The 9,711-nt window shown below is 58.8% G+C and overlaps 1 protein-coding gene across 6 annotated transcripts in view; it reads left to right on the forward strand.

Moving 5' to 3' along the window:
• Positions 1 to 9,421: 9,421 nt before the first annotated feature.
• Positions 9,422 to 9,711, forward strand: part of TBC1D14 (TBC1 domain family member 14) — an 85,998-nt gene continuing 85,708 nt past the window's right edge. For 3 of the 6 annotated variants that reach the window (XR_002776891.1, XR_002776892.1, XM_023522399.1), the window contains exon 1: positions 9,426 to 9,573. The gene's annotated coding sequence lies outside the window, so the exon portion shown is untranslated. Of the gene's footprint in view, positions 9,574 to 9,711 lie in introns of all 6 variants that reach the window. The other 3 variants (XM_011378561.2, XM_011378563.2, XM_023522398.1) reach the window with 3 other exon arrangements.

Raw genomic sequence — 9,711 nt, forward strand, 5'->3', positions numbered from 1 at the left:
AACTATGAGAAGTATGCAGCGGGCTCTGGAGACTGCTTCTGGGGAGCAATCTTTTCCAGCCGCCGAGCGTCGGTCTCCGGGCATAAAGGAGACGACGGGACCTCTCGGGGCTGGTGGCGAAGGCAGAAGCCACGCAGACATGAGTGCTGTCAGTGAGACGCAGCCCTGCCCTGGGCGGGGCAAGCGCAAGAGCAGGACACGCGAAGACGTTGCGACAACCCAGTCCAGTGACTCCAGAGGACCACGTCCGCAGGCTGCCCCTAACCCTAACCCTAACCCTCCCCGCCCCCACACCCGGTGGTAGCAGAGGCCCTGGCCTCGGGCTGGTCCTGCAGAGGCCCGCTCCCCTGGGTCCTGACCATGGCCACATGGCCATCCTGGCCAGCCTAGTCCTACCCTCACCCTAAAGTGAGGTCACACTATCCCGGCGCTAGTCAGGACAGGACAGAGGCCCACTGGAACCAAGCCAAGGAGCCGAGTGGTGTGGGGCTGGGCCCTGCGTCGGTCACTCACCCACACAGTAGCCTGTGCCTATGTCAGTGGCCACCCCTGGGAAGGGGCAGGCTGGGGTCTGGCCTTCCCTTGTCTTCCCTGGGGACGGGCATGTAGCCTGTTGCAGCTCAGACGTGGCCTGCTGCTTCATGTCACAGTCCAAGGGATTATTTGGGGCACCAAGGCTGGGGAGGCCTGCTTGGCCTGCTACCCCCATAGGCCCTGGCTCCCCCATAGGCCCTGCTACCCCAGCCTGCAGCAGATGGGGGTGATGGCCCCCAGCTTCCAGACTGTTGAGAGAGCTAGATGGGTGCACACCGAATGCTGGCCCTCGCGCCCAGGACACGTGCTGGGCGCTAGGTGCAGGCAGTATGAAGAGCCCGCTGTATGACCCTGACTCAGCCGCTCCCTGACTGGAAGGGGGACACCACCTGCTCCCTCCCACAACTGAGCCAGGCCAGGTGGTGATGGACGAGCTCCCAAGGACACCTCGGCCTCCCCTCCCTGCTCCTTCCCTTCTGCACACACTTCCCCGTGCCCCCACGTGCCCCCGAGTCCTGGGGCAGAGTCAGCAGGCTGGGTCAGGCCCCCACACCCCGGGCCCCTGCTCTGACTCAGCTGCCGTGGCTGGCACGTATCTACTGCATGCCTGCCACCTCGGTCCTTCCAGCCACTGGAGACGCCATGCCGAGGCTCGCTCAGCAAGTCCAAGGGGCTTGCACCGGCGTGCCCGCCAGCCGTGGTGAGCTGCGCCTGCTGTCACTGGTCACTTCCAAGGCCAGGGCCCGCCTTCACACCACGGTGGCCACTTCTCGCTGCCCCTTCCCCTCCACCTCCAGACCCTGGGCAGAGGGAAGAGCCTCCAGAGGAAGCAGAACTGATTGCAGCACTGGGCTCAGGTCGCTCGGGGCTCACGCAGTCCTGCTGCAAGCTTGGCCTGGGGGGTGGCTGCAGCCTGGGAGCCCTGAACCCCGGCTCTCAGAGGGCCTCCGGCACGTCCAGGCCCTCTGACCCGACACACGGCACATCTGCTGTGGCTCTGTCCTGACCAGTTCCTGCTGGTTACGAATGTCAGACGTGACCACAGCGTCCTCCCACAAACTGCAGGCTGCAAGCCAGCGATAACAGGAGCCACCCAACAACGGCGGCTCCACCTCTGGGTCCCCTGACAAGCCGGGGGAGCCTGTGATCTCCCCTCAGGCTCACTCCAGCCCCTACTGATCAGACCCAGGAACTGCTTTGGTTAGGGCCCCTGCCGGATGACACAGTGGCAAACCCTGGCTCTTAGCTATGGGGCCGCACCTGTGCTGGACCCACACACAGTAGTCTGTGCCTGTGTCAGGGCCCACCCCTGGGAACCTAAAATTGGCTGGCAGTCAGCCTTGCTGGCAGCCTCATTTCATCCGCATACAGCCACCAGGGTGCTGGGTGAGTCCGCCTCTTCTGTGTGGTCAGATGATGCTTCTGGAACCCTCAACCCCCTGCCTCTCCTGCTTCTCCAGACACCACCCGTACCTGCTCTTCCCTGTCCCGAGCTGGGGAGCAAGTGGAGAGACCTGGGCCTCTGGGTGACTTTCTCACATGGAACTCGGGTCCCCTGCTCACAAATGCTTCTCGCGGGCTTGGCGGCATTGCACTCGGGAGGGTGTTTTGTTACCTGGATAAGGCTGGTTAGCAGTGGAACCTTGCTGTGACCTCGCTGAGTCATCACATTGGAAATGGGGACAGCAGGTTGGGTTTTGGGGGGACCAGGGTGTCTTCATATTGGCATGAAACTGCTAATTAGGAGGAAAAAGGGTCTCGGCCTTGGTTGCAAATAAATGTAAACATTCATTTATTTATTCATCAAACATATGAAAAGCCTACTATGTGCTGGGTCCTAAACCTGTTGCTGATAATAAATTCTATTTTTCTAAATCAATAACACCGCCTCCTCGGCCCCAGTTCTCTGGCAAGAAAGGTATCACCATTTCCCTTTTCGTCGCTCCTAGATAAGCTTCAGGAGGTCTCTGCAGCCTGCCTGAGCTGCGGCCCTGCAACTTCTCAGGACTCAAGGTGCGAAGCCCCCCCAGCCCCGTGAGCCCCGCAGCCTTCTTCATTAGGCAGCTCTTCCTTACTTTCCCCCCCAAGTTTTCCTGCCTGGCAACCTCTCTGCCCCGTCCCACAGCAGGCTGGTGACACGGGAGGCCCCGCTCCGCCCGGACCAAGGCCACGCGGCGTCTCTGGGCAGGGCAGGGGAGGGAAGGAGGCACAATCATCAGTTTTGTATACTCGGTGGGCATGTGTCCTTCCTGCAGAATGAATTGCTCATCTCGTCGGGAAGAGACACCCACTTGGGTCTGTTTCCAGCCCACGCATGATTCTGCGGGCTGGTGCCCACTGTGCAGCTTCCTCCCCGCCAGCCCGGCTCTCCCGCGCAGCCGCAGACCACAAACCGGCGGAAACCGGTGCCCGAGCACAGCCTCCCTGGACCAGGAGGCCGGCACAGAAATGGGGCTCCGTCTCCCTCTCCAGGGCCGACCGCCTCCCAGCCCTGTGGAGAGAGGATGCGTGGGGGCAGCGGGAGGAACCGGTGGTGGCGCCGCATAACTGGAACAGCCACCCTCAGACTTTCCATCACAGTCTAGTGGGGGAGACAGATGGGCAGACAACTTTAGAGGCCACTGGCCGGGCCCCAGGGGCCCTGGGGAGAGAGAGGGTACTCGGGGAAACCAGAGGCAGGGGGCTTGGTCCAGGTGTCCCCCGCCGCTGCAGACGGGGCCTTTGCCATGTGGCGCTCATCCAGTTCTGGAGTTTAGGGGCAGCCCCCCCCAAATGAGGGAGGAGGAAGACTCAGTCATGCTTACTGAGCAGGTACGTAACTACTGAGCACCCCCGCCCCCCGGGCCAGGCCGCGTAGAGTTGGGGGCCCCTTAATCCTGGTGCCACCTCCCTTGGCGACCTTGGTGATTCTGGTCCCCCTTCCACATGTCAGCTACAGAGGGGTGCGGGGGCCACACACGCGGCTGGGACTCCCTCGGGGGAGGGACCAGCTCTGCCAGGTGTGGGCATGGTGGGGGAGCATGTGGAGAAGGGACCCAGTCGTGATGGTGGGAGAGGCAGGGAGGAGGTCCAGGCAGAGGGGACAGGACGGCAGAGGCTGGGTCAGTCCGTCTAGGGTGGACGTGTTTGGAAAATGCCAGTCTGGGTGGAAGAAGGGAGGGGAGGGCTGCCAGGTGAGGCCGGAGCCGGATCTGGAGGGGGCGCTTGAAGGGTTGGGGCTGGTAGCCCCTGAAACCACCTGGTTGTCTGTTGGCGGACGAAAATGAAAAAGCATTTGGGGGGCGGACCTGTCCCCTCTGTCTGCTGTGTCGCTCCAGACAGCCTCTTGGGGACTGGGCCAGCCCCTACCTTGCCCCTCGCGGGCCCACCCTCCGTCGCCCTTCCAAACCGGTCCTTGGGAAGCCTTTCCCACCCCCATGAAAACAAGAAGAGTCTACTCGCCAACTGTCCCCCAAGCACGAGCTGGCACCAGCACCTCCCCGCCCTGTAGAAGCGGGTAGGGGCAATCAGCGTGATCAGCGAAATCTCAAGGTTTTTCCTGGAGTTTTTGAGACCTTTAAGGGAGGAGATGGACCGTGTCTGTTTGCTCACCTGGGCATCACCTGGCTGTCGGTGCTTAGCCCAGGCCTGGCTCCTAGAGGGTAAGAAAACATCTGGGAGTCGGGAGTGGACAGGCAGAGGGAGGGACCAGTCTCCGGACAGGTGGGGGTGATGGCGGCAGGGGAGGAAGGGCAGCAGGCCCGGGGCTCTGGTGAGACCCCTCAGGGTAGGGACCCAGGGATGTGGAGACTGCTCTGGAGTGAGGAGGGCAAGAAGGAGCCCCCGGGGGTGTTTTCATGGGAGCAGGGAACACCCACCATGCCCAGGGCAGGAGGGAGGAAGGGTGGGGGTTGGACTCAGGTACTAGGACATTTAGGAACCCGTTTCTGCAGACAAGCAGGGACTGGGGCCAGCTCCGTCTACGTCAGGAACGACGTTTTGAAGGCCAGAGCACCTGGGTTCTGTTCTAAGCCGCCACTGGAGGAGACCAGGACTTAATTCCCAGGGTCCAGGCGGGGGGCAGAGCAGGTGCAAAGGCAGGGACATGAGAGTCCGGGGTGCCCCGGAGGGCACCAGGTGGTTCTGTGAGCGTGGAGAGACCTCAGGCCCAGTGACAGAGCCTGACGTGTGGCTGGGGAGGGTGTTCCCCACGATGGGTCATCAGGGGTGGGAAGGAGCTGCAGGCCCCGCCCACCTGCCCTCTGCGCCCACTGCACGTGGCTCCCATGTGAGACCTGGTTCCTGCAGCCTCTAAATCTGGCTTTGCTCTCCATGGTGGCAGCAGCAGGCAACTGGGTAATGCCTTTAAAAAACAAGGCTCTTCGGAAAATTCCACTGTGGAGTGCTGTACTCCACCCCCCCACCCCCCCCCCCCGCCACATGCTTTCTGTTCTGTTTCCTTCATACCTAGAGCCTGGGCGCCTCCAGCACTGGGCACCTCTTAACTCTCAGTGAGCCACAGGCCACAGCGGGGCCCCTGGGCCTCTCTGCGTCCCACCCCTGCCCCAGCCATGGGTTCCACTCTTTGGAGGATCTTTGGTTTCTTTGTGACTTACTTCTTGCAGTCAATTACTATGGATACTCTGAGAACGAATGACCTTTGATTTGGGGTCAGACCCACCTGGATTCAAGCATTCCCAGTAAAATGGGACAATGATACAGCATCGTGGACGGGCCACTGGGCCGGTTAGAGACGCCGTTAGGGAGGTGAGCCACACAGACTGCAGTCCCACGGCTCTGTCTCGTAACAGCAAGTGTTGTTTGGCCCTGCATTGATTACCTACCGCTTGGAGCTTGAGTGTCCTCATTCACAAATGGGAACAGTATTTGCCTTATCTTGGGGCTTTAGTGAGAAGGACCCTTGACTCAGAGCCGTCATCCAATGACCCCAGGTTACTGTGCTTCTCACGGTCTGTCACTCACCCACTGGTAAGCATCTTAGCAAATCTTCATTGTAAACAGAGCATATCTGTGTTCTGGGGAAATCTAAAAGTTAAAAATGTGTGGGGACCAAGGTATTCACATGTGTTCTGCTGTTCACTGCTGTTTCTTCCTATCATCTTTATTCCTGGGGGTGATGTACATCCCGTATTCTTTGATTATACTGTAAGATTCAGCATCGCCCTTATAACTTAAGCATATCTTTTGTGCTATATAATACCTTCTTTAAAGGCTCTTTCGATGGCTCTATTTAGTTAACCTGCCCTCGTGGCTGGACACCAACAATATGTCCATTTCACCGTTGTAAATAACGGTGGTGAATATCTTCTCGCAATACTGTTGGCCTGGATTTGGGGTCCCAGGGCATTAGACCGTGGGGTGCTGAGTGCTGTCGTCTTTTCTCCTGCTTCTGCCTCCTCCCTGTCATGAGTACGCTGCTTCTAGGAGCTCCACCTCCCTGAAGTCACTGATTTTAATCTAGTGCGGGTAGGACGCAGGTAACTGCGCTAGTTAAAATGGTGAGTAAAATACAAGCCGATGGCTCTGGCGTGGGGTCTGCGTGCTGCTTCTTGCAGCTTCTTGCAGCGACTCATTCGTGGCGGCAACGCGTGGTTTGGACGCTTCCTCTTCTGTATCTCCGTCTCCCATGTGCCTGTGGTTGCTGGAAGGCTGACCTGCTCTCCAGGCAATTCCTGCCTGTTTTTCCCACATATTGCTCATTTTCTAGAATCGACAAGAGACACCCAGAACCAACAAAAGACACATCTCATCGTGTCCTAAAAATGAGAACTCCCATCTCCATGGTGAAGGATGTGACATTGCAAAAAATAAAGGCAGAAGAGAGCTTCCCCACGGGTTTCTGAGAGGCTTTGGGCCAAAGGGAAGCTCTCTGAGCGCTGGGCACTCTGCCCCTGCCCCGCGGGGCGGGCCCACTGCGGAGCGCGCTCCTAAGGCCTGGCGTGGCTGCCTTTATTCGTGCCCCGGCCCCCGGTGAGCAGAACCTTCTGATCAGTGGAGGGCAAGCTGCGCCACCTGGGCTGAGTTGGCCTCGTCTCCTCACCTGCAAAACGCGAGTCAGTGGCCATCTCGGCAGGTGGTGCGCTCAGTGGTGGTTCCCGAGGTGAAACGGTCAGCACAGCACAGGGCACCTGGGGTGGCTCCAGGTGCAGATGCGAGCAAGATTTACTCATCCACCCAACAAAAACTTGCGGGGCTCACTGCGGGGCTCACGTGCGGGGGGTGGGGAAGAGTCGAGCGCCAAATGTGCATCCGGGAGGTGAGATCCCCATGGCTCCTGAAGAGAGATGCTCAGGGGCGCGGCAGAGCGGGGTCCTGGCCTGGGTCCTTTGCCCACTCCTGCCCCACCCAGCCTTGGCCCTTCCCGTCTCTCGCAGGGTGTGCTTCCCCTCTGAATAACGAGAGAGGTGGGCTTGAGGAACAGCAAGGGTCCCGCCAGCTCTGATGTCCTGCCTACGACTCTTCTGGGGTCTGCATTTGGTCAGTTAACCATTTTCCTGGCAGAGAGATGTGGCCGCGTTGCTGAGGTGCTGTCTGCCCTGGGAGCCCGGGGCTCTGTGACGGCAGCGATTGTGGGCCATCAGTCGTTCTGGTGTTCCTACAGCCCAGCATGGGGCTGGCACCCAGTGGGCTCAGAGATGGTTTCCATGGATATCGGACACCCCGGGCACGGCATCCACACTTGCTTAGCAAGCTCATGGAGACTCAGGTCAGGCTTGAAGTCCCTGTGTGGGGTCTCTGAGGGGTCCCAGGTCTCTCTTCACCTTGGCAGGTTGACCAACACTCTTTATCAACATGCTGTTGCTGGGGGGAGGGGGCACGACTCCCCACATATGCCCGAAACTGACACAGCCATCACTCCCATGGCTTCGACTCACTGAAGCCTCACACGGCTTGGGAGGTGGAGGTGCCATGAGCTTTGTAGAGGTGGGGACGGTTGGGAAGGAGGGGTTAGGCAGCCCCAGGCGTTCTGTGCCTGGAACTGAGGACAGGGAGCTGAAGGCCAGGTGCTTGCCTACATAGAGCCACAGCTTTACAGCCGTCAAGGGGACATCTGTGGGTGACAATCTCTTGGGGAAGTTCGGGGTTAAGTCTGTATGGGGATTGAATGGCTTCGCCCAGTCAGCAGTTCGCCAGCAGAGGGGGACCTAGCGCTGACCATCCCAACAGAGCTAACTCCGCATCAGTGGGGGTGGGACACGCTGAGGTTCTGAGAGGTGACACGAAGGCATACAGCCACACAGCCGATCTTCTCCACTGTTTTTCTTAGACTGAAGTTGCCATGATTTATCTAGAGCACTTTCTGGGTGCTGATGATAAAGGGTGAAATGTGGGTCAAACCACACTGAGGGGCTAAGGAAGTGACTGATGGCTCCAGAAGGGGCTCTGGGCTGGGGCAAGGGAGTTGAGGGGGCAGCAGGATAGGGAGGGGGTGAGGAAAAGGCAGACAGAGGGCGCCGGATGTAAATCTGTGGACCACAGATGCTTTCAGTTCTGGATTCAGAACAATGGTTCCTTCTCATCGTGGGGTTTTAAAGCCCTAAGACTCGGAATGAGGGCTGGAAGGGATCTGAGGACTTGGAAGGAACACTGTACAGACAGATTTATTAATCGGATGTATTAAATTGTGAATTAAATCAGGCCGGAAGCAAGCCTGTACTTTCCCGTTAGTGTTTTCTTAAAGTAAGCAGGGGAGGCCACGCTGGGATTTGGAGACTTGGTATTGTTTTTCCTTAAAACCACCTAAAAACGTAAGCATTTATTAAAGCTTCAATTACACACCAAGCCCTGCGAGGGTGTTCATGTATTCTATTACAAGCTGGCTTGCCTTTTTAATGTTCTCACCCTTCCTGCCATCATAAGATACTAAGGGCTTGCAGAACTACGAGACAGGAGAGTCAAGGTACGGGTTATGCGGCCCAGCCTGCATGGCCATGGCCCAAAGCAATACCCCACTGCATGCTTCCTGATGCTTTCTGTGAGGGGAGACTCCCCTTCCTGTCCCTGACTGCGCTGCTCTCAAGTCTTCCCTTGCATTCAGCTGGTCGTTCTGAGGTTTCCTCTCTGGTAATTGTGCCTGTGACAGCGCTCAGGGGTCCTAGTTGGTAGGATCCAAGCATAGTGTATAACCCAAGCCTTCTGGCTCCCAGCCACCGGAGTCTTTCTTGCCTTGATGTTCCTAGAATGTAATGATACTTTAACAAATATTTTATTGTCTACTGTTTGCCAGGCCCAGGGAACAGAGGAGTAAACAAGATAAGGCCGGTGTAACTCAGGAAGCTTAAATTCTAGGACGAGGATCAGTTACTAGCTAACAAGAGCTTTCTCACTGAGGGCCTTGCAAGGTTTTGGAAGGTGGTCTGGGCGGCGAATCTGGCTTCTGACCCTTTGGGACCTTGGTCAAGCCACTTCTCTTCCACTCTGTACCACGGCTTTGATCACAGACCCTGTCCATGCCACTCTATAATGCTTCGCAAACTAATGTACATAAACGCTAGGTCAGCGGTCCATAAACCTTGCACATTACACAACTTTCAAAACTGTATCTCACCTCCGGATTAACTGGCTTGATGCATGGCCTGGGCTTTGGAATTTTCAAAGCTCCCCAGGCGCTAGGCACTGGATAAGAGCTCAATCAAGGACAACTACCAGAAAAGCCCGTTTTACAGATTAAGGGCCTAAGGCTAAGCAGGAAGGACGCCGAAGCGACGTTCCCGAGGCCGCCGGGCCTGGGCCCCGAGGTCGCGGATCACCCGCACGAGCCCCCGGCTGCTGGACCAGCGGGAACCTGGCCCCTCCTCCCCCGCACACCCGCCTTGGGGTGGGGGCGCCCATCGATGCGCTCCGCCGCTCGGCTCCCCACGCCTGGTCCCTGCCCGCTCGTGCCCCTTCCCCCTCCCGGCCGCTGCCCACTTCCAAGATGGCCGCGGGTGGAGCCGGCCAGGTACGGAAGCCCCTGGCGGGTGTCCACGGGGCTCGGCGGACACGAAGATCCCCTCAGACCTCCCCTCGCGGCGCCGCTTGGCTCTCGAGAAAGAAAAGGTTCGGCGACGCCGCTCCGGGGCCTGCGGCGGGCCGGCGAGCAAGCCGGAGGAAGGGCTGCGGGGAGAGCGCCGAGCTCTAGGGGCGGCGGCGGCAGGCGGCAGCTCGGGCAGAAGAGCGGCCGCGGCCGGCAGGGGG

The sequence above is a fragment of the Pteropus vampyrus genome, unplaced genomic scaffold (genome assembly GCF_000151845.1).
Source record: "Pteropus vampyrus isolate Shadow unplaced genomic scaffold, Pvam_2.0 Scaffold346, whole genome shotgun sequence".
Classification (NCBI taxonomy): Eukaryota; Metazoa; Chordata; class Mammalia; order Chiroptera; family Pteropodidae; genus Pteropus; species Pteropus vampyrus.